A 24,856-nucleotide genomic window follows, 5' to 3' on the forward strand; every position below is an offset into this window, starting at 1 on the left:
AACACACCATCTCTTTATCTCTTTTACAAGTCTTTTACCTAAATGGATTAATATGAAGTGGTCTCTGGAGCATCATGTGGAGGTCTATTGTGGAGTAAGAGTTGGTAAAGATGAGCTCTGTTTCTTGTCTTTATGATGCACTTCACAAATACCTGTGAAGTGGTGGCTCAGATGGTAAAGCATCTGCCTGCAATACAGAAGGCCCAGAGAAGGGAAATGGCTACCCACTCCAGGATTCTTGCCTGGAGAATCCCATGGCCAGAAGAGCCTGGCAGGCTATAGCTTGTGCGGTCACAAAAGTCAGATACAACTGAGTTGACTAACACTTCACAAATACCAGCATGAAGAGGGAGTTGTTGAAGAAACACCTCCCTTTCTGCTGTTTCTCTCTTCATCCCCTCCCTGTAGGTCACTAGGTGGTCTGGATTTGACCCACTGCCTCTCAACAGTCAGATGATGCTTCTTAGGGCTCAAGCCTCATTTAGTTCCTCCCCTGCTGGTGGAGGCCCTGAGGGAAGAGCTGCTGAAGGCTCTTTGGGGGAGTGGAGAAACCCCCACATCCCAACTGAGTGACATGACTGGCTGCATAAAGCCTGCATCCCTCCTCCCGACAAAACCCACACAGACATTTCAGAAGAGCCAATTTAAGTAGACGAGTGTAGATAAACAGTCTCGGTGGAGCATCCTTAAGAGGACTTTGTTGTTTTGCTTTGTCAAGTACGGGCTTCCCAGGTGGCACTAGTGGTAAAGAACCCACCTACCAATGCAGGAGACATAAGAGATGGGAGTTCAGTCCCTGGGTAGAGAAGATCCCCTGGAGTTGGACGTGGCAACCCACTCCAGTAATCTTGCCTGGAGAATCCAAGGGACAGAGGAGCCTTGTGGGCTATGATCCATAGAGTCGCACAGAGTCAGACTTGACTGAAGCAACATAGCACACACGCACAAGGCAAGCAGACTGGTTTAACATTCAGTCTATTTTAATGGAATAAAATAACTTCAGCTTTGTGGTGGGAAAGCCTACGAAAGACAACACAGGATAAATCCTACACTCTGGACCCCTGAAACCATTAGTATTTGAATTATTTGGCTGTACCTGATTTTGTTGCATCAAATAATCTTCCCCAAGGCAGGCGTTTTCATAGAACTTGAGGGTTAGAAGGAAACTGAAAATCCAGGCAGTTCAGTTTCTTGTCTCATGCATTTTACAGCAGCTCACTAGAGTGATATGCTAGCCTCTACTTGAACACCGTCTGGGAAAGTGAACCCCTAAGTACCAAAGCACATGATTTCATTTGCGGACCACTTCAAATTACAGTGGTATTCTTCTTTTTACTAATTCTATCATAACTTCAGTCCTTTCATCCTTCTTGAACCAAATAGAAGGTATTGAATGGTTTTTCCATTTCACCATCTTCTGACCTTTTGAGGACAGTTAACATTTTTCTGCCAAATCTTTTCTAGGTTTAGTTCAGTTAGTTTTTAATTCCTTCACCTGTTATTTCCGTGTCATGATCTAGAGATCTGGGCTGTTAAGGTCTCTCTTTCTTGATTGTGTTCCGAAATGTCCATGTCACTCTCTTTTTTGGGTGAATGTAACAAAACACAGTGCCTCAGCGAAACCTAGATGAGGACAGTTTTTTATCTTGTTCTTAATGGTCCACTTCTATTAGGTTCACTCAACTTAGAATTCCACCCAATTCTTCAAAAGAAGGGGAACTAAGGAACTTTATTCTGGAAAGTACGTTTTTAAAAAAATCACTTTATCAATTTATTTTTTTTAATAACATAGAAAAAAGAAACCCATGGACCTAGATTTTTAGATGTGTTGTAGGTATATTGTGTATTGTATCATCCTTCTAATATACTACTTTTCCATAATATGTATCCATGATCCATCTGTAAGATAGGAATTGTGTGGAAATAATAATGCTTAATTTTCGTGTCTGAGTAATGACTCCTCAGGTACCAAATACTGAACGTTCTTAAGAGTGTCTTGATAATTAAAGAGATGAAATATTGTAGAGTATTTCTTTACATCGGTGAGTCTTTGAAGTGGAAGGCTAGCCCCTTAAAGACTAGGATTTTTTCAACAGCTCTCCCCCTCCCTTCCTTATTGCTGCCCTGGTGGAGTCAAGTTTCTGAATTCTTTCAGATCCTTGAAAGGTTTACTACCTCCTCCTCCACTGCAGGATTTAGGTACCCACTCTAGATCCAGATTAGCTTTTGTAACACTAGAAGAAAGTAAAGTAATCAGGTAGGCTTCCCTCAAAAACTTTCTTTGATGGTAAACTATGTCCATGTATATGTAAGATTTGATTACACTTTAGACTTTGGAGAAATTACTGTTATAATATACAAGACAACATGTGGTAGGGAGTTCCTGAAGGCGGAGAATACATCAGATATATACATTAGATGCCCTTTTATTAGGAGAATACATTAGATGTCCTTGTATCATTTTCTAAAAAGCATATGATTGGGGTGTCTGTATAGGAGAGTGTCACTGAAAGTTATTCCATATAAGGAAACCACTGTCCAAATTAACACAGCCCCTTAGCCACTGGCTAAACTAAAAAAGGAGAACAAAATCTTAAAGACAAATGAATTTTAAATAAAGGCTTATTAATTGTATCAGGGAATGTGTTGAAATGAGAGTGTGTATATGTAATTTTCATTACATTGAAAATGTTCAGGAGGTAATCACATGCCACCTAGACATTTGCTGGAGGGTGAATTCACCCTCTGCAACCATCCCTGTCTGATCTCAGAGACCCTCATTGACTCTGGAAAGTATGATATGGCTTCCTTTCCTTGAAACGGTGACCTTTTCCAGGCCAATTAAAAGGTGCTGCTTTCAGGACATTGGAATCCAAGCTCAAAGGGATAAAAGGAAATGGAAACTTCTATTAAGATGAGCTAATGATGCCTGGAGCAGTTGGGATTAAAAAAGAACAAAGTCAATTTTAAAAAGATCCCCCAAATCAAAGAGCTGCTTCTCTCATCAAATACCAAGAGAAAGCAAAATGATTTTTAATGAAAACTAGGGCAATGGAAATCAGCCTTTTGCCCAGATCCTGGGGCTTCAATCAAAACCAGTGAGAAGTTTTGAGAAAAATCCTTTGAACTTCTTGGGGAAAATGTATTACACAAATATAAGATAATGTCATGAAAGATAAACTAACTTTTCTTGCAAATTAGATAAAATGATCCATAAATATATCAAAATGATAATGATAAAAAGTAGTGTACATATAAGATTAATTGACAATTGATTCCTCATCTGACATAAAATAAATCCTGAGTTAAAAGTGAGCATTTTAAAAAATTTAAATAGACATATAACATTGTATTAGTTTTAGGTGTACAACATAATGATTTGATATATGTATATTTTATGAAATAATCACAATAAGTTTAGCTGACATTCATCACCACACATTGATACAATTCTTTTCTTGTGATGAGAACTTTTAAGTTTTATTTTTCTCTTAGCAACTTTCCAGTACACAATATAGTATTGTTAACTAAGTCACTATGCAGTATGTCACATCTCCAGCACTTAATTATTTTATATTTATAATTTTGTACCTTTTGATTACTTTCACCCATTTTGCTCATCCCAGACCCCCATTCCCTGTGTATAGCAATCACCAATTTGTTCTCTGTATCTATGAGGTGTTTTTTTTTTAAGATTTCATATATAAATGAGATTATATAATTATATAATATTTGTTTCTCCATCTTACTTATTTCATTTGGCATGATTCCCTCAAGGTCCATCCATGTTGTCACAAAAGGCAGGTTTTCCTTCTTTTTTCTGGCTGAATGATATTCCACTGTGTGTATGTACAAAGCTTCTTAATCCATTCATCCATTGGTGGACGCTTAGATTGCTTTCCTCCTTTGGCTCTTGTAAATAATGCTACAGTGAACATGGACATGCAGGTATCTTTTAAAGTTAGTGCCTTCATCTCTTTTCAGATAAACACCTACATGTAGAATTGCTGGATCCTATGGTAGCTCTATTTAAAATTTTTAAGGGACCTCCACACTGCTACTCTAACAGATGTGAAGAGATCTCACTGTGGTTTTGATTTGTACTTTCCTGATAATTAGTGATACTTAGCATTGTTCCATGTACTATTGGCAATATGTATGTCTTTAGAAAAATATCTGTTCAGTTTCTCTGCCCATGTGAAAAAAAACTATTTATTTATATATTTGGCTGGGCTGGGTCTTAGTTGCTGCATTCAGGATCCTCCGTCTTCACTGTGGCATGCGGGGTCTTTAGCTGTGGCATGTGGGGACTTCTACCCTGATCAGAGATCAAACCTGAGCCCCCTGCATTGGGAGCATGAAGACTTAGCCACTGGACTACCAGGGAAGACCCTCTGCCCATTTTTTAACTGGATTGTTTGGGATTTTTACTATTGAGTTGTATGATTTCTTCATATATTTTGGATATTAATCACTTATCCGATCTATGATTTGCAAATATTTTCTCCCATTCCATAGGTTGTCGTTTAATTTTGTTGGTGGCTTCCTTTGCTGTATAGATTTTTACTTTGATGTAGTTCTGCTTGTTTTTTTCTGCTTTGGGTGTCAAATCTAAAAATCATTGCCATACTGATGTGAAGGAGCTTGCCCCCTATGTTTTCTTCTCAGAGTTTTATGATTTAGGTCTTATGTTCTAGTCTTTAGTCCATTTTGAGTTGATTTTTGTGTACGGTGTAAGATACTGATCCAGTCATATTCTTTGGCATGTGCCTGTCCAGTTTTCTCAACATTTATGGAAGAGATTTTTCTTTTGTACTCTATATTCATGGCTCTTTGTCACAAATTAATTGACCATATATGCGTGGGTTTATTTCTGAACTTGCTATTTTGTTCCTTTGTGTGTCTATTTTTATGCCAATATCATGCTGTTTTGATTATAGTATATTATATGCTATGGTAATAGCTTTGTAATATAGTTTAAAATCATCAAGTGTGATGATGATTGTCCTTCTCTTACTTTGTCTATTTGGGGTCTTTTGTGGTTCCATACAATTTTAGGATTATTTGGTCTATTTCTATGAAAAATACCAATTGAATTTTGATAGAGATTGCATTGAATCTATCAGTGGCTTTAAGTAATATGGAAATGTTACAATATTAATTTTATTAATTTTTCCACTACATGAGTACAGAATATCTTACAACTTATTTATGTCTTCTACAATTTCTTTCATCAGTGACTATACAGTTTTCAGTGTATGTGTCTTTCACCTCCTTGGTTAAATTTATTGCTAGATACTTTATTCTTCTTAATGCAACTGTAAGTAGGATTGTTTTCTTAATTTCTAAAATCTAGTATTTTGATGACCTGTGATGTGCACAATAATAGTCATCAGGTGATTGCTATGGATGGTAATTATTGCAACCTTGGTAGGTTGTTCACTTCTTAATACGGTTCATAATAACCATCTGTATTAGTCTGCTCGGTCTGCCATAACAGAATACCATAGCCTGCATGGCTTGAACAATAGAATCTTATTTTCTCACAGTTCTGGAGCTGAAAAGTCCAAGATCAAGATCAAGGTTTCAGCAAGTCTTGGTTTCTTGTGAGTGCTTTCTTCCTGGTTTGTAGATGGCCCCCTTCTGTATCTCCAAGTGGCCTTTCCTGGGTACATGCAAAAGTGTAGCAGAAAGAGAAAGGAGAAATGAGCTCTTTGGTTCTCTTGTTATTTTTGTTGTTGTTATTCAGTGGCTAAGTCATATCTGACTCTTTGTGACCCCATGGACTGCAGTGAGGCAGACTTCCCTGTGTCTTCCCTTGGTGTCTCTTATAAGGACACTAATCCTTTTAAATTAGGGCCTCAGCCTTATGACCTTTTAACCTTACTTTTTCAGAGGCCATTATCTCCAAGTACAACCATATTGGGGTTAGGGTTTCAACATATGAATTTGGCAAGGGACATAAGCATTCAATCTTTGACACCACATAATAAGTAAGGAAATGGCAATCCACTCCAGTATTTGTGCCTGGAGAATCCCATGGACAGAGGAGCCTGGCAGGCTGTGGGGTCACAAGAGTCAGATGTGACTTAGTGACGAAACTACTACTACTAAGAAGTAAGAAGTTAGGGAACTGTTGAGCTGGAAAAGGCTTCACACCACACTTGCACGTCAGTGGGTAATGCCTTTGCCACTTTGAGGATAGTTGGATGGGTAGCTCACAAGCCATCCAGAAACCAATCAGCAGGCTAGTGCTGCATTTTCTATTTGTTTAAATTCTAAATGAGCTAATTGCCCAAGCTAAGGAATACCACATCCTCAGCTTAATCAACAGAAGCTTCTTCATTGCACGTTGACTGAACTCCCTTAAGGTAATGTTTAATGGCATTGTAGCCAAGGGGAAATTTTCCATCATAACATATCATTTTAGGATGCTGGTTATCTATCCAGCAAATCAGCCTTGGCAAGGGAAACTTTACAGAGTCCAGCTTCACCTCCCCTGAACTTCTCCCTGGGTATGGTTTTAATGGTGGACAAAGCCATTATTTCAGAATTTAAAGGGTTTTCAAGAATAAAGCAAGTCATCCCTGCTTATGTTAGGACTCAAAGCTACTTTATTGGAAATTAGGGTTTCACCTTATGATTTGTGTTGGCAGAAGGGGATGCCTCATCTCAGCTTGGAAATTCTAGGCTGAGTTGAGTGTTAAATTTAATTACCAAAAAGATGGACCCCACCACTTCTATGCCAGTGTGTATTAAGCAAGGGCAAACATATCCAGCCTTGGCAGTCAGTTTTAGCAGTTTAATAATTTGAACAGATAAAGAAAAAAGGGAGTTGGTAAGACAAGAAAAATGGCTCATCTCAAAAGCAAAAAGACATCTGGACTGATAAGAGGACAGCTGAAAGAGGAGCTGAAGATAACCATGAGAAACTGATCATAAATTTGCCTCAGGGTTCAGACAGGGGGTCATGCAGCTGAATTATAAGCAGGGGTCACTCTGGTGAGTTTAGAACTTACATCCTGGTTTTGCTACCTCTAGGCAGCCTCCTTCACCATGCACCGCATCTCTAAACTCTCAATAGTGAAATACACGTGGATGAAAAGAATTGCCCAAGATGAATAAGTAATTCTAGTATATGTGTCATTGATGGTACGACACTCCCTAAGAAGTGGGTCAGCCTGTGTCCCATGTCACAGGCTACTGCCTCACCTGTGCTGTGTCAGATGGCTAATAAAAAAACCTCACCTGACAGCTTGAAAGTTTTCATTGTTACACGTCCCTTGCGATCCCAGGGAGGCCAGGCCTTATTGGAGAGAGTGTTCAAGTTCTGAGTTCACGCAAGATGTGAAATTCTTTTGAGTGTGTGTGTGTGTGTGTGTGTGTATTTCAACAACACCACAGCTAGTGAACTAACAGATTTACTCATGGTCCAGGCATTCTAGCTGGTTGTTCAGGGTTGCAGGGCTGGAGCAGGTGGGTTGTGTATGTGTGTGTTAGGGGAGAGAGGGTCATGTGTCATACTCTACTGGACTTTGCCTTATGTAAAGTGTGTTTGTAAAAGTAGACTGGAACTCCCTCAGGTCTGATGCTGTGAAGTGAGTGAATATCACGCAGAACTGCTCAATAAACTGAAAACAGTATACTGTCCAATTATATGATGTATTTATATCATGATTATCATTCCTGCCTCTGGTGCCAGCATTAGGAATCCTGTATTGAGATCTTCCATGTTCCAGATCCTGTTCTACAGCAGGATTTTTCAATTTTGGCTCTTATCAATATTAACAATTGGGGCTGGATAATTCCCCATTGTGGGTTGTGTGGTAGGGCTGTCCTAGGCACTGTTAGACAGCATCTGTGGCCTCTATCCACTGGACGCTAGAAGCACATTCCCTCTCCCTGCCACCACCACTCCCCCGCCCCCGTCGTTGTGACAGCCTGAAGGTTTCCAGGCACTGAAAAATGTCCCCCTGGGAGCAAAATTACCCCTAGTTGAGAACCAGTGTTTCAGACATAGGGAATATTTGAGATGGGGCATGGTGTACACAAAAAGCATGACCTGGGCGTCACACTGTTGTTTACATGCCCACGTTCACTTTATTTCCTGAGCCCCGGCTGTGTGCTAGGAACAGAGACAGGTGATGGGGAAAGAAAGATGAAGATGACATGCTTTTTGTCCTTATGGAGAAGAGTCTAGTGAGGGAGAAATACTAATAAATTGCCAAACAGATACAGTGAAATAGACATGTACAGGAGCTGCAAGCACGTGATCATGGTCAGGGGAGAGAGCGCCTGACCTCGCTTGGGAGGTATCCCAAGAAAGCAGAAGCATCAGAGAAGGCTTTCCTGAGTTGCCTAAACTGAGCTGAGTCTTAAAAGATGAACAGAGGTGTAATTCAGTGTTGCAGCACTGAAGCATAAACAAGATGCAGAGATGAAAAACAGCCTAGAGAGTGTGCGTGTATTGGGCAGGGGATGCTAAATCCGGGGTAGATAGACAGGATGACCTTGTTTGCCAGTCTAAGAGCTTGTGCTTTATGCTGGGCCTCCCTCGTGGCTCAGATGGTAAAGAGTCTGCTTACAATTCAGGAAACCCAGGTTTGATCCCTGGGTCAGGAAGATCCCTTGGGGAAGGGAATGGCAACCTACTCCAGCATTCTTGCCTGGAGAGTTTCATGGTCAGGAAGGTGGAGAGCCACTGAAGGGCTGTTAGTGAGGCAGTAGCATGCTTTTGTTTAAACCGATTGCTGTGGTCAATATGCAGAAAATGGATTTAAGGGGCACAAGAGTGAAAGCAGGGAGACCAACTTAGGAGGCCAAGGGATAAGGAGGGCTGGAACTAGGGCTGTGGATGGAGGGGATAGATATGAGAAATCTTTCAGAGATTGCATGACTTGGCGACTCTTTGGGTGTGAGAGTAGAGGAAGAAGGAGCGAGTCAGGATGACTGCCAGTCACATATGTTCTCAGGTGCCACTCTCAGGGTCTAGCATGTAGAAAACAACCGAGTGAAGGTAACCATTGCAATATGCTATCATATCAACAGCTTCTTATCTCTATTTTGCAAATGAGAAAATTGAAACCCAGAGGAGGAAAGTGGTTAACCCAAAGTCACACAGCTAGTGACCCGAGCTCTGTTTGGCTGTCTTAACTTCTGTTTTGTCCTGCTCTGTGGCTTTGGCTACGTGTGGATTAAACTGGTGAAAATGACTTCAGTCAGAAAGAAGTGAACTTTGTTACCGTTGGCTTTTATGCTTAGTGGGTGCTTCAGTTCAGTTCAGTTCAGTCGCTCAGTCGTGTCCGACTCTTTGTGACCCCATGAATCACAGCACACCAGGCCTCGCTGTCCATCACCAACTCCCGGAGTTCACTCAAACTCATGTCCATCGAGTCGGTAATGCCATCCAGCCATTTCATTCTCTGTCATCCCCTTCTTCTCCTGCCCGCAATCCCTCCCAGCATCAGAGTCTTTTCCAGTGAGTCAGGTGGACCTTGGTTGGCAAAGTAATGTCTCTGCTTTTTAATATACTATCTAGGTTGGTCATAACTTTCCTTCCAAGGAGTAAGCGTCTTTTAATTTCATGGCTGCAAGCAGCATCTGCAGTGATTTTGGAGGCCAAAAAAATAAAGTCTGACACTGTTTCCACTGTTTCCCCATCTATTTCCCATGAAGTGATGGGACCAGATGCCATGATCTTCGTTTTCTGAATGTTGAGCTTCAAGCCAACCTTTTCACTCTCCTCTTTCACTTTCATCAAGGAGCTTCTTAGTTCCTCTTCACTTTTTGCCATAAGGGTGGTGTCATCTGCATATCTGAGGTTATTAATATTTCTCCCGGCAATCTTGATTCCAGCTTCTGCTTCTCAGCTCAGCGTTCCTCATGATGTATTCTACATATAAGTGGGTGCTTAGTACTTACTAAATAGAGGAGTGACTGATATTGAAAATTAAACCAATGTCTGTGTATCATTTTCATGCATTCCAAATTGTTTAAGGGAAAAAGAAACAGCCTACCAAGTATTAAATGCAAGTGGCACCCACCTAAGTGGCAGCTTTAATCTCAGATTCCTGGCACCTACAAGTGAAGTCTTGGGGCCCATAGTCCACTGTCAGTCTCTTCAGACTTATGGCCAGGGACATGAGTATAACTTATAATACATTTATAATTATAAATGTGTAATCATTAAATATATAAATTAAATCACTAAATATATAATAATATAATATAGTATGTGAATATATATATATATATGAAAATATTAAATGTGCCCAAGACCAAGAATGACTATTGGCCAGGAAATGGGGGTGATGGTTACTGGGCTAAATATTGAGTGGTATGTCTTTAAGATAAACACAAAGAAATTCCTGAGTCACTTCTCTCCGGGATTGCTCCCTTAACCTTTCCTTCTCCAAATCTAGACTTCAAGGCTCCTAGAAGAACCAAGACACAGAAGTATAGGATTAGTTGCCCAATTTACTTATATTTTAAGAAAGTGTCCCCAAAGGCCAGTTAAGCCTGTCTGACAGCAGTGACAGGTCTCATCATCAGAAAACCCAAGAATGATTATAGCCTATGACCTGTGTCAGCTCTAAAGACATTAAGAACTGCCAGGAAATGCCACTGGGATTTCTCTCTTGGGTCATTGGAAAACAAGGGGGCTTTCATTATACAGGTTGAGGATTAGAAGTTCCTTCCAAAATATTTATTCCAGGCCATTGATATGATGAGAGGTCTCACTCTAAGTATCAGCATATGTATTTTAAAAATAATTTTGCACATTGTTTAATTGTGAAAGGCAGTCATGTGGTGTGGAAGAAACCCAATATTTGAAGTCCAAGGACTTGGTTTGATTCATTTTTTCAGCTTTTTCCGCAATAGGTAGGTGGCAGACACATTCATCCATAGGTCCCTACTCTGTTCAAAGCTATTTGCCTTAACTTGAATGTTTTGCCTTAACCCAAATGTACCTGCTCATTACTAGCTCTAAAAATTAAAAGTGGAATATTAATTACCATCTCTTTTGGCAATTCCAGTATGTGCGTGTGTGTGTGGTGGGGATTTCTCCACCCCAAGAAGCAATTTCTTGTCACCAGCTGGAAGTCAGAATTTAACTCAGTTCTGACAGTACACAGAGATGACATCAGATTCCGCAGGTTAAGGGTTCATTCCTACACAAACACACACACTTCAGAAATAGATGCAGCCCAGGTGGTTACCTGTGCTTCTGACCTACACACTACAGATTGGAGGTTGTAGTGATCCCTTCCCACTCAGAATGACAGTCACAAGTCCAGGTTGTTACCTGTGTGTTAGTCTCTCAGACATGTTCGACTCTTTGCGACCCCAAGGACTGTAGCCTGCCAGGCTCCTCTGTCCATGGGATTTTCTGGCAAGAATACTGGAAAGGGTTGCCATTCCCTTCTCCAGAGGATCTTGCCAACCCAGGGTTTCAACCAGGGTCTCCTGCATTGCCCCTGGACCCCTCTTTAGGTTCAGTGAATTCACAGAACTCAGGGAAACATTTCACTTATTAGATCACTGGTTTATTGTGAAAGACTGTAACTCAAGACAACTGGATGGAAGAGACACACAGGGCAAGCTACAGGGAGAGGGTATGTGCTTCCATCCCCTCTCCAGGTGGGCTCCACCCTCCCCAAGGCCCACGTGTTCCCCAGCCTGGAAGCTCTCTGAAACCTCCCCCGACCCCCAACCACACACACACATACACACACATCCTTTTTTATGGAGGCTTTATTGCATAGGCCCAATTGACTAAACCACTGGCCATTGGTGATTGAAGTCAACCTCCAGGCCCTCTGGGTCTAGGCGTGGGACTGAAAGTTCCAACCTTCTCATCACAAGCTTGTCTGCAACCAAACCTAGTTAAGCTAATAAGAGACACTGGTAAGCTTGTATCACTTAGGAAATTCCAAGAGTTTGGGAGCTGTGAGCCAGGAACTGCAAGTGAAGATCTGAATGATCAAATATATATATAAATCACAACATCTGACCATCCACTTAAAGTCCTTTCCCTTTGGTTCAAGGTGCTCTCTGCTGTGTTAAAGTAACCAAGCAGTGAGTGCATCGCTTTTCCAAGTCCCATCAGGGTTGAGATTCTGTTTCCATGGTGCAACAGTGACATCCATTGGCTTGTTGCACTAATTATAGAGGAAGCCTGTTTCTCAGCCCTGTAACTATTGGGTTTCCTGATACACACAAACACAGAGAACATACTGTCGCCAAGCCTGACAAGTAAGTCAAGACCGAGTCACACCTGGTCTCCTGCAGACTGTACTGGTTTCAGGACCCTTTCCAAGGACTCACGTTCTCAGATTGTGGCCACCTGGGTCTTTTCTTGTGGTCACATGGGGCAGTCCTGGAATCGGTCCTATTTTTGTGGAGTTCAGTACATTCGTGGGGTTGTTGGGAAACCATTGGTTTACGATTCAGATATCTCCCTTTGCGTCTGAACTTTTTCTACATGAAGTGAAGCTGTTAACCTGTTTTGCAGTGACCAAGGGCTTTTCCACACACTTGATAATGTATCCCCATTGTCACACAGCAGTTGTGAAAATTAGGAAAGTGCTTGGCACCCACCAGACTGTGAAGGAGGGGAGCTGGCCACCCACATGCCAGGTGTTCAAACCCCAAGCGTTGGTGATTTGTCTTCCTGCCCTAATTGGAATTCACCAGGTTGTTCAGAAACACTTGCTTCATTTCTGAAATAACCTTGCTGGGGGGGAGGGGGCAGGGTCTAAAGATAGAAAAGCCAAGGAAAGGTTATGTGGCTGGATTTGAGACTGAGCCATGAAAGTGTGTCTTCATGTAGAAAAAGAAAGACTAGGGCTGTTTTTTCATCTCCATAGAGAACATAACAGGAAATAGCAAGACTAAAAATACTTGCATCAACTATGTGTCAGATACTTTGTTAGGTATTAAGAATAAAGGATAATGAAGACAAACCATTGCATTCACCCAAAGACCTCATTTTCAAGTGAGGGACACAAGCTAGGAACAATGAATTCTGTGTGGCAAGAGTTTAGTAAGAGTTTCTGCAGGGACTGCTTCTAACCTGTGTGTGTGTGTGTGTGTGTGTGTGTGTGTAAGCACTGGTAGGATCCAAGTAATGGCCAATGTTGGCACCTTTGGATGGAAAAATGAGTGAATAGTCTCAGTTCCACTCAAAGCCAAATATCAAAATCAATCAGGTTGCAAAACTGACAAGTCAGATACTTAACACTTACATGAAAGAACAAAACCTATAGATTCAGTGTCACTTTGCACCATTTCCAGGTAAAACTTCTTTTTGGAAATAATTAGGGCATTGTAACTAGTTTATAGTGTGTGCATGCTCAGTTGCTTTAGTCATTTTTGACTCTTTGCGACTTTATGGGCTGCAGCCTACCAGGCTCCTCTGTCCATGGGATTCTCCAGGCAAGAATACTGGAGTGGGTTGCCACACCCTCCTCCTGGGGATTTTCCTGACCCCAGGATTGAACCCATATCTCTTGGGTCTCCTGGATTGGCAGGCAGATTCTTTACCAGTAGCGCCACCTGGGAAGTCCTGATTTATGGTATATGTAGCAAAACCCATCACTGACTCACTAGTAAAGTTTTTCCAAATCATTGTTATGATTAAACAAACAAACAAAAGACTCACCTAAGAAAGAATATCATCGAGATTCCATTCTTCCTTTTCTGGTTGACTACCTGAAATTTTTATTCCAGTGCCCGCTCTTACTAACTGGTCTCATTTTAACTCTCACTGTAAATTCTCAAGTCCCATCCTTTAGCTCACCTCTCCTCCCCCTAGCACAGCTTCCCCATGTGACCTTACTGACTTCCCCTCTGGAGAGGGCTGAGTACCAATCACTTCCCACATACCCATGGAACTTGTTAAAGACAGTGTCCAACAGATCGAAGACACCTTGCCAATCAAGTGGCTCTACTACTTTACACTCCCCCCTCCATACACACACACACACACACATACACACACACACACCACTGTATAACCATTAGAGCCCCTTAGAAAAAGTGCAGCCCACATTTTAAAACACAGTTTCTCATGTTGGTCATTTTGGTTTAAACCCATGTCAGTCAAACTGAGAAAATTTTAGTCTACAATTGTTGGCTCTGTTTAAAGTCCCTTCCCAAGTACCGAAGTGTCAGTCTGCAGAATCCAGTGACATTTCTATGAGCTTTGAGAAGTATCTCCACCAACTAAGAAAAGATGAGTTTACACGGATACAAAGAACAAACTAGCAGTTACCGGTGAGGAGAGGGAAGGGAGGAAGGGCTGTATAGAAGTAGGGGATTAAGGAGTAGAAACAATTAAGTATAAAATAAGCTGCATGGATATATTACAACATGGGGAATATAGCCAATATTTTATAATAACTGTAGGAGTATAACCTTTTAAAATTTTGAGTCACTACTTTGTTCACTTGTTACTTATAGAGTATTATATTGATCCATCAACTATACTTCAATAGCCTGATTGGGGCGGGAGGAGAAGGGGATGACAGAGAATGAGATGGCTGGATGGCATCACCGACTTGATGGACATGAGTTTGAGTGAACTCTGGAAATTGGTGATGGACAGGGAGGCCTGGCGTGCTGTGATTCATGGGGTCGCGGAGAGTCGGACACGATTGAGTGACTGAACTGACTGACTGACTGATACTTCAATAAAAAAAAGACCTGTAGCAGCCCATCACAACGTATTGTGTAGTCCCCATTCCTAAAGAGACCAGGAATGCTGGTGTGCAGCAATATCCCCGGAGGCCTTCGAGGTCAGTGTGCTGGGTGTCTTATGCGACACAAGACCACAAGACCAGTAGGCCACCCCTGTGGGTTGCTGACCCTTGGCCATCAGATCTGAGAGCTTGAAGCTCCATCTCTGTCATATGGGAGTCTCAGGGCACTTCTCACTTGTCCCTGTGCTCTCAGCTCCCTTCAGAGACCTTCCTGTTTGGGTTGTTGCAGTCCCATTGGCATCTATGCTGTTTGTGTGTGTTTAGTCACTCAGTTGCGTCCAACTCTCTGCAACCCTCACAGACTGCAGCCTGCCAGGCTCCTCTGGTCAATGGGGATTCTCCAGGCAAGAATACTGAAGTGTGTTGCCATGCCCTCCTCCAGGATCCGCTGGAGGGGGATTGGGATCCTTCCCAATCCAGGGATTGAACCCAGGTCTCCTGCATTGCAGGTGGATTCTTTATCATCTGAGCCACCAGGGAAGCCCATTTTAGCATTTTAGACCTGGGCATAAGATAAACTTATAGGAGGTTTTTACAGGACAATTTGAGTCTCTGGAGTGGTTTGAGGTCCTCAGGAGGCCTGTCGTGCTGCGGTCCATGGGGTCGCAAAGAGTCAGACAAGACTGAGTGACTGAACTGAATTGAACAGAAGATAGTCCTCACTGTCCAACAGTTTTTCATCCAGCTGCTCAGAGGGCCATATGCCCTAGCCTCTGGGTTAATTCTTCCCCGCTGTGCTTTTAAATGGATACTCCTAGTGTTAGTCATTCAGTTGTGTCCGGCTCTTTGCTACCCCATGGACTGTAGCCCTCCAGGTTCCTCTGTTCGTGGGATTCTCCAGGCAAGAATGCTGGAGTGGGTTGCCATTCCCTTCTCCAGGGGATCCTCCCGATCCAGGGATGGAACCCAGGTCTCACGCATTGCAGGCAGATTCTTTACCATCTGATCCACCAATTAACACCTTAGTAATAACCAGTCTGTAACATTATAGGCTTGAATTTTTTAAAATTTATTTTTCAATATATTTTTATTGAGATACCATTTACAAGCTGAAAGATATGCTTCAGTATTACAGTTCCATTTTCAGAGTCCTGATAAATGTATATACCTGTGTAATCTATACCTCTGTTAAGATAGACCATTTTCATCAGCCCCATAAACTCCATGCCTCATCCCAGTCCATCCCCCACCCCCAAGCATCCAGTATTCTGATTTATTTCACCATAGATTAGATTTGCCTCTTCTAAAGCTTACACATGAAATAACACAGTACGAGAAAAAAAAAAAAAGAACACAGTACGTACTCTTTTGTATGGTATCTTTTTTACTCAACACGTTTCTAAACTTCATCCATGGTGTTGTCTGTGTTCATTATTTACCCATTCTCCTGTTGATGGACATTCGGGCTGTATCCAGCGTGGGGTTATTATGAATAAAGCTACTGTGGATATTAGTGTTCAAGCCCCTTTGTAGACATTTGTTCTCATTCTCTTAGATGAGATGCTGGGTCATCTCATGATGTATGTTTGCCTAATAAGAAACTTTCATACTATTTTCCAAAGTCGTGGCACCATCCTACAATACAGTTCCAGTTGCTTCCCAACCTTCTTGACATTTGTTGCTGGCAACAAATGTGTTAGTTTTCTATTGCTGTGTAATAAATTACTGCAAGCATGGCATCTGAGAGCAGCACAAATATATTAGCTCATAGCTCTGCAGGTCAGGAGTCCTGTATGACTCAGTTGAGTTCCATGCTTATGGTCTTAAGGTTGAAATGAAGTGTCACCCGGGCTGGGTTCTTATCTGGAGGCTCTTGGGAAAATCCACTTTCGAACTCATTCAGATTGTTGGTTCAGTTCAGTTCGTGTGGTTTCCTCGCTGGCTGTCGTTTAGAGCAGCTCTCCGCTCCTAGTGTGTGCGTCCTCGGTTGCTCAGTTGTGTCTGACTCTACAACTCCATGGACTATAGCCTTCCAGTCTCCTCTGTCCAAGGGATTTTCCAGGCAAGAATAATGGAGTAGGTTGCCATTTCCTACTGCAGGAGATCTTCCTGACCCAGGGATCTAACCCGTATCTCCTTCATCTCCTACATTGGCAGGCAGATTCTTCACCACTGAGCCACCTGGGTAGCCCGTCTGCACCTAGGGGCAGCCTGTATCTTTTTCTCACATGGCCCCTTCTATCTTCAAGCTTGCAAAACACATTGATTTCTCACCCCCTTCCCTAGACTTCCATGCCCCTTGGTTTAAATCTCTCTGTCTTCTTTACTGCTTTAAAAAGACTCATCTGATTGGGTCAGACTTACCTGAATAATCTCTGTATCTTAAGGTCATTCAACTTGGAAACATAACTGCATCTGCATACTCTCTTCCCAGTAGTATATAAATTAATGCTTGATCTAGTAACCAGGGAGCAGAAATCTTGGGACCATCTTTAGAATTCTGCCTATCACAGCAGTCCATGATGAAATTTTAAAACCAGCATCACTTTTAATTATCCAGTTGCTTTATATATATTTTTAAAAAGCCAGAACATTTATTGCCCTTCCGTTCCGTTCCGTTCAGTCGCTCAGTCGTGTCCGACTCTTTTGCGACCCCGTGGACTGTAGCCTACCAGGCTTCTCCGTCCATGGGATTCTCCAGGCAAGAATACTGGAGTGGGTTACCATTTCCTTCTCCAGGGGGTCTTATTGCCCTTATAATCGTGGAAACCCTTAAGATGAACTGAATGCTGCAATAGCCTCTCACTTGCGTTTAGGTGTCATTCCTTTATGGAATCCAGACCTGAATCTGCGGTATACAATTTTTAGGTGCCTCATTCGACCAGTCTCTGTGGCATTTCAACCTTTAGCTTTAGCCCTCCAATTATACTTTCTCTTTCGGTTGGCAGGGTAGCCACATTTGCCACAGGTCAACTTCTGAAGGTGGTAGGCTTTAGAGCCACAGCGGCGGCACAGCATGTGCATCTTATTCTGATGCTTTCCAAGCAGTGACGTTCCATGTGTCATCTTGCTTCTGCCGCTTAGACCAAAGAGCTATCCAGTTGCTCTTAAAGCCAGAAATTTCAAAAATATTTTCCTGCTAAAGAATTGTATTTACTGTGGCTTCAAGAATTATCCCTTGCCACTTGTGTTCTATGCATTTATAAAACTCCCTGCATTTGAAAACATTTAAGTGCTTCTACATTGAGTTTTGACACTCATCCAACATGATCAAGTTTAGCTGGCAACGATAAGACTGGAATACTTAGACGCAGGTTAAAGTGATTTAACCAAGTTGGTTTTTGTCATTTCTTACAGTCTCATAGCTGGTTGCAGAATTGAGAATTGATATTTTAATTTTGGTAACTAGAATAATGGATCTTAGGGATGAAAAGTCACAAGAACTTTATAGTCAAACTGAAGATCAGAGAAATTGATTCAGAGAGTTGGTTATTCAGAGATGAGCCCAGAGCTATGTCCCTAGGTTCCTGGGTAGAGCTCTGTTAACTATCCTGCAGTGGATAGTTACCCCTTGCTTCTCGAGGGGTATCTTCTCCTGAAAGGGGACTTTGAAGTTTGTTGATTTAAGTCACTGTATAAATCTCTGACGGGCTTCCCAGGTGGCACTAGTGGTAAAGAACCCACCTGCCAATGCAGGAGACATAAAAGATTCGGGTTTGGTCCCTGGGTGGGGAAGATCCTGGAGGAGGGCATGGCAATTCACTTCAGTATTCTCCAGTATAGGGTTGCAGAGAATCAGACATGACTGAAGCGACTTAACACACACACACGCATCAGTCTCTGGAATTCTAGAAAGTATTGCATGCATGTGTGCTCAGTTGTGTCTGACTCTTTGCAGCTTCATGGACTGTGGCCCTCCAGGCTTCTCTGTCCATGGGATTCTCCAGGCAAGAATACTGGAGTGGGTTGCTATTCCCTTCTCCAGGGGATCTTCCTGACCCAGGGATTGAACCCAGGTATCCTGCATTGCAGGCAGATTCTTTATTGTCTGAGCCACTGGGGAAACCCTAAATTTGCATTAGTGTATTAGTATATAGTATTAGTTCCAAATCAAAACTTTTCAGCTAGCTAAATCCATTCCCGGAGAAGGCAATGGTAAGCCACTCCAGTACTCTTGCCTAGAAAATCCCATGGATGGAGGAGCCTGGTAGGCTGCAGTCCATGGGGTCACTCAGTTGGACACGACTGAGCAACCTCACTTTCACTTTTCACTTTCACGCATTGGAGAAGGAAATGGCAACCCACTCCAGTGTTCTTGCTTGGAGAATCCCAGGGACGGGGGAGCCTGGTGGGCTTCCGTCTATGGGGTAGCACAGAGTCGGACACGACTGAAGCGACTTAGCAGCAGCAGCAGCAGCAGCAGCAAATCCATTCCAGGAAAGGTTATCTTCAGTCGGCTTGAAACTAATTGAAGGAGGGATGGAACCGGTGAAATTGACCTGCTTCTGTTCAGATGCTAGGATCTTAGGAGTTCTTGAGTTCGTGCTTGAAATCTTTTTGGACTTGGGGACTCTGCATTTCTTCCAACAGAGAATGAAAGAATTGTGTACCTGACTTTCATGAAACTCTCATAAGGCATCTCATATTTTTCAAGATGAATTCCAGATGAACTGGTGGCAGAATCACACAGCTTCCAAGTCAAGACTAGAACCTGGTCACCCTATGGCTTTACACCAAAAGCAAAGCAGCCCAGACTCTCCTGAAGCTATGTTTTATTTGGTCCACAGAATGGTGGTGCTTTTTTACTTGAATTCATTTTCAACATTGAAAACTGGAAACTTTCATGTGAAAAATCCAGATGTCCTTTATTTTTTTCAGAAGTTGGAGCTCAAGGAACAGTGAGCCCACTTTCTGCAAGGCCCTTGAGACAGGGTATGAGCATTCTAGGCACTCCAATCCCCCAGGTTCAGTTTAGTCCATTTGCCTTCTCGATTCTATAGGAAACCAGAGTCATGACACCTGTTTCACCCAAGCTGCCATTTTGAGACACCTTGTCAGACTGTTCAAACAATTTCTTACCTGGGTTACAGATCCTAAATATATCTGGCACTTGTTTCCTAGCGGTTGAAAATAATGAACCAGATTTTGAAATAGGTGAGCTACTTCCTGGCATTATTTCTGGCCATTTAAAAGAGTATTTTCTCTGTAAGCCCTTAGTTACCATGTGGGATGCTCAGCATACACATAATTTCAAAAATTATTCTTTTCCTAATGGGTTTGCTTAGTCATCAGGAAATTTTGACTTCTTAAGTAAATTAAACATTTGGTATTTGTGAAGTCAAAGAATTTATTTAGGATAGCCACCTTGTCATCTGAAGAACTTATGTTATGGACTGAATTGTGGCTCCACCCTCCTACCACCCAAATTCATATATTGAAGTCCTGAACTGAACCCTCAATATCTCAGAATGTGACTATATTTGGCAATAGGGCCTTTAAATATATACTTAAGTTAAAATGAGACCGTTAAGGTGAGCCCCAATCCAATCTGACTCCTGTCCTTATAAGAAGAAATTTGGACATGCAAAGAAGCACTAAGGGATACACAGAGGGAAGACCACATGAGGACACAATGAATAGGTGGCCTCCTGCAAGCTAAGGAGAGAGGCCTCAGGAGAAAACCTGTTGACATCTTATTCTTGACCCTCTAGCGCCCACAACTAAGAATCTTCATTTCTGTTGCTTAAAACAAGTATTTTGTTAACGGCAACCCTAGCTAACTAATAGAGCTTCCTAAGTTGTATTTCTTGGGAGGAACCTCTGTTTCACCTTATGAAATGTATGCAATACATTATTGATTGATAATTCCTCTTGAGTTTATGCAGCTAGAAGCCCAAGTTGACTGACGGCTGTGATTCCTTAGCTGCACATAAGAATCATCTGTGGATCCTTTAAAACTAACTAGGGGATCATTGTCCCAAATTCTGATTCATTGGTTTGGGGTTGGTCCTGGCCCTCAGGTTTTATAAGCCTCCCAAGAGGTTTGCAGGTACAGCCTAGAGTGAGAATTAACTGATTCAGAGGGAATGATCCCCCCTCCTAAAGAAGGGCCTGGGTTTCTGCAGTTCTCCCCTGGGAGTCCACAGCTGACCATGCCATCCAAAGGTAGGCAGGATAGATTTACTGCCTGTATAACAAGACCTCTGAGGGCTTTGAGTGACAATGAGCCTCTGCCCACAGGCCTTATATTAGTGTTGTTGTTGTTCAGTAGCTCAGTCATCGGAGAAGGCAATGGCAAGCCACTCCAGTATTCTTGCCTAGAAAATCCCATGGATGGAGGAGCCTGGTAGGCTGCAGTCCGTGGGGTCGCTAAGGGTGGGACACGACTGAGCGACTTCACTTTCACTTTTCACTTTCACACATTGGAGAAGGAAATGGCAACCCACTCCAGTGTTCTTGCCTGGAGAATCCCAGGGACAGGGGAGCCTGATGGGCTTCCATCTATGGGGTCACACAGAGTCGGACACAACTGCAGTGACTTAGCAGCAGCAGCAGCAGCTCAGTCGTGTCCGACTCTTCGAGACCCCATTGACTGCAGCACTCCATGCTGCTCTGACCTTCATCATCTCCTGGAGCTTGCTTAAACTCATGTCCATTGAGTTGGTGATGCCATCCAACCATCTCATCGTCTGCCACCCCCTTTTGCCTTCAGTCTTTTCCAGGATCAGGGTCTTTTTCAGTGAGCTGGCTCTTCCTATCAGAACCCCCAAATCTGCAAGTGGCCACAGCTCTGCCTATGAGGCACTTAATTCATATATGTGGCCTGGCTACAATACAGGTTTTGGTGTTTGGTTTTTTTTTCTTTTTTAATCTCTTATCTCCCTGCCACTGATCCCCTGTGTTTAATTTCTTGTCCCACCTTCCATTCCAGTGGAGGGTGGGGCATTCTGGAAGGTGTTCCAGGAAGTTGTGGCTTTCCCTCTGCATCCTGGGCATAGAGCTTGAAATCGAACAGAAGGAACAGCCATTGCAGGGAGCATGTTCCCAAGGCCCAGGCCCATGTGGTTTTCCCTCCAGCAATGGTGAGATTGACTCCTTTCCTGGCATGCTGGACTGTTCTGTGGATTTCACTGCTTTTTGCCACATCTCTTATAATTAGAATGGTGTTTTCTGACATTATGGCTATCTAAGCTTGCTGATTTTATTAACTTACTTGCTGGCCATTCTCAGCAGTGTCTCATGAACTAGGTAGAATGAAAACATTGCCCCGTTCTGTTATTTTCCAAGAGCTGCATGCTCTGTTTGATTGCGGAGAACAATGGTGTTTTTGAGAGTAAAATACAAGTTGGTACAACTAGGCCTGTGTTTACCCCTTCCTTCAAAACCTCTCCCTGCAGTTTGCTGGTGTGTGTCTAATCTCTCTCTGCCATCAGGCTTGACATCCTGACCCCATGTCATAACTTCATTCCCTGATAAGTGCTGTCTCGGTAAATTCAACTGTCTCATTGTAGACCGGTCTGAGCTGATGAACCACAGAAAACTTTAAGCACTTTATGAAGTGCCCAGTGAACACTTTTATCACAAAAGCAAAGAGAACTGGGTCACTTTCAGGACCCCGCATTTCCCAAGTGACTCAGTGGGAAAGAATCCACCTGCCAATGCAGGAGACACAGGAGGACATAGGTTCGATCCCTGGGTTGGGAGGATCCCCTGGAGAAGGAAATGGCAACCTGCTCCAGTATTCTTGCCTGAGAAATCCCATGGACAGAGGAGCCTGGTGGGCTACAATCCATGGGGTCATGAAGAGTCAGACACAACTGAGCACAAGACCCCACAGATTATCGGAAAAATTTTGTAAGGAACTTGAGCCTCAAGTTTTGATTGATTCAAGGGGGTATCATCAAAATCCCCAAAAAGGAAAAAAGAACAGTTTCTGAATTGTAGGTCTAGAGTTTAAGAAAAGTCCAGTGAAACTCAGTATCTCTTAAAGCTGGAGAAAGTTTTGGCCTCACTCAGTTCACGTGGTATTTGTAATTACGATCTTAACCTGATCACATGAACACCTATGATTCAAGTGATGATGCATTATTACAGCTTTCGTGAGTTAAAGTATTGAAAAGGTGTAACCCAGAATGGGACTGGAACCCACTGTCTTTTAACTGAGATCACAGACCTAGTCTCAGGGCTTAATAAAGCTCAGGTTCTTGATGTCTCATCAAAGAAAGAATTCAGTGACAGACAAAGGGATCGATAAAAAGTGGATTAATTTAGAAACACTCCAGACAGAGTGTGGGTCATCTTAGAAGGTAAGAGTGGCACCAGGATATGGGGTTGTCACTTTTTATAGGAGTGGGTAATTTCACATGCTAATGAGTAGGAGGAGTATTCCAGCTATTTGGGAGAAGGGGTGGAGATTTCCAGGAATTGGGTCACTTCTCACTTTTTCACCTTTACTGTTGGCCTTGGAACTGTCATGGCACCGGGGGGTGTGTCATTTAGCTTTGCTGATGTGTTACAGTGAGCTCATACTGAGGCTCAAGGTCTAGTGGAAGTCAACTCGTCTGCCATCTTGGACCTAGCTGATTCTTACCCGTTTATGTTGTTTTTTCTTAGGCTATGTCATTCTTTTTTGTTTGTTTGGCTGTGATGAGTCTTCATTGATGCACACAGGCTTTCTCTAGTTGTGGTGAGCAGGGTCTACTCCTAGTTGGGGTGTGCAGCTGCAGGCTTCTCATTGCAGTGACTTCTCTCATTTCAGAGCATGGGATCTAGAGCACTCAGGCTTCAGTAGTTGCAGGTCTTGGGCCCTAGAGCACAGGCTCAGTAACTATGGGCTTAGTTGCTCCTTGGCATGTGGGATCTTTCCAGAGTGGGGATTGAACCCATGTCTCCTGCAATGGCAGACAGATTCCTTACCACTAAGCCACCATGGAAGCCAGGGCTATGTTATTCTTTTGAAGGCTGTGCCCTGCCCGCTTCCCACCTGATTCAGTATGGCAAAGATCTTCCAACTCTTATATCTTGAAATTTTTTGAAAGTAAATGCCAAACAAGCAGGGACTGGAGGAGATATGTGTACACCCACGTTCGTAGGGGTATTATTTACAGTAGCCAAAGGTAGAAGCCACTCAAGCAAGTGTCTATCAACAGATGAATGGATAAGTAAAATGTAGTATGTACGCATAACTTTAACATTATGCTCGGTGAAGTAAGCCAGGCACAAATAGAACAAATACTGTATGATTCCACTTCCATGGGATCGCAAAGAGCTGGACACAACTGAACGACTAACACTTTCACTTTTCACTTATATGAGGTACCGAGGTACCTTCCCCATTTCAGTGAATTATGTCATCATCCAACCGGTTGCTGAAGCTTGAAATCTGGGCATCTTCCTTGAGCTCTTGATTTTTCTTACCACTTCCTACATTTAATCCAAATAACAGAGCCTCTGTCTGTCCACTCAAAGACTCGTATACAGATGCTTATAGCAGAACTTTAGGCACATTATGGTAAGAGAAAGAAACCAGGCATAAAAAATTACATACTGTATGATTCCATTTATTTGAAATATTTAGAAAAGGCAAATCTATAGAGACAAACAACAGATCAGGAGTCGCCTGACATTGGGGGTGAGAGCAGGGATTAGGCATAAGGGAACTTTCTGAGGTGATGAAGATATCCTAAAACTGGATTATGGCAATGGTTACAAGAATCTGTGGATTCTCTAAAAATCTCTGATTTATACACTTTCAAAAAGTTAGCCAGGAAAGCCTGGCTAGCTACAGTCCATGGGATCACAAAGAACTGGACACGTCTTAGCCACTGAACAACAACAAAGTTAGCATCTTATTTCGAAAGTAACTTAGATATTTTGTATTGAGTCAAATAGATTTATTGTGGCAGGATGCAAAGAAACATGGTTGCTTATATCAGAAAAGAGATTTTAAAGAAGGGTCCACACAAAATTAACAAGGCCTATCCACTCCACTTCCTAACTATTCTCCCCACTGGCCCTTCTCTTTAATCAAAACATTTAATCTCAAATGTTTTGATCAGACTCTTCTTACTGTAAATCATTCTGTTACTTCAAGTTAGGAACAAAAAAAGGAAAAGAAAATGTCCTGTTTATCCCATTCCCCAGCCTGTATTGAT

At 42.4% G+C, this 24,856-nt stretch overlaps 1 protein-coding gene and 1 pseudogene across 2 annotated transcripts in view; one reads left to right on the forward strand and one right to left on the reverse strand.

Annotated features, from left to right (window-relative positions):
* Window positions 1-24,856, forward strand: part of SHROOM3 (shroom family member 3) — a 333,657-nt gene that overhangs the window by 210,949 nt on the left and 97,852 nt on the right. The gene's annotated exons all lie outside the window — the stretch shown is intronic.
* LOC148777885 (large ribosomal subunit protein eL37-like) lies at window positions 17,475-17,768 on the reverse strand (annotated as a pseudogene).

The sequence above is a fragment of the Moschus berezovskii genome, chromosome 5, assembly GCF_049115385.1.
Source record: "Moschus berezovskii isolate FMDL1 chromosome 5, NW_MosBer_1.0, whole genome shotgun sequence".
NCBI classification, from domain to species: domain Eukaryota; kingdom Metazoa; phylum Chordata; class Mammalia; order Artiodactyla; family Moschidae; genus Moschus; species Moschus berezovskii.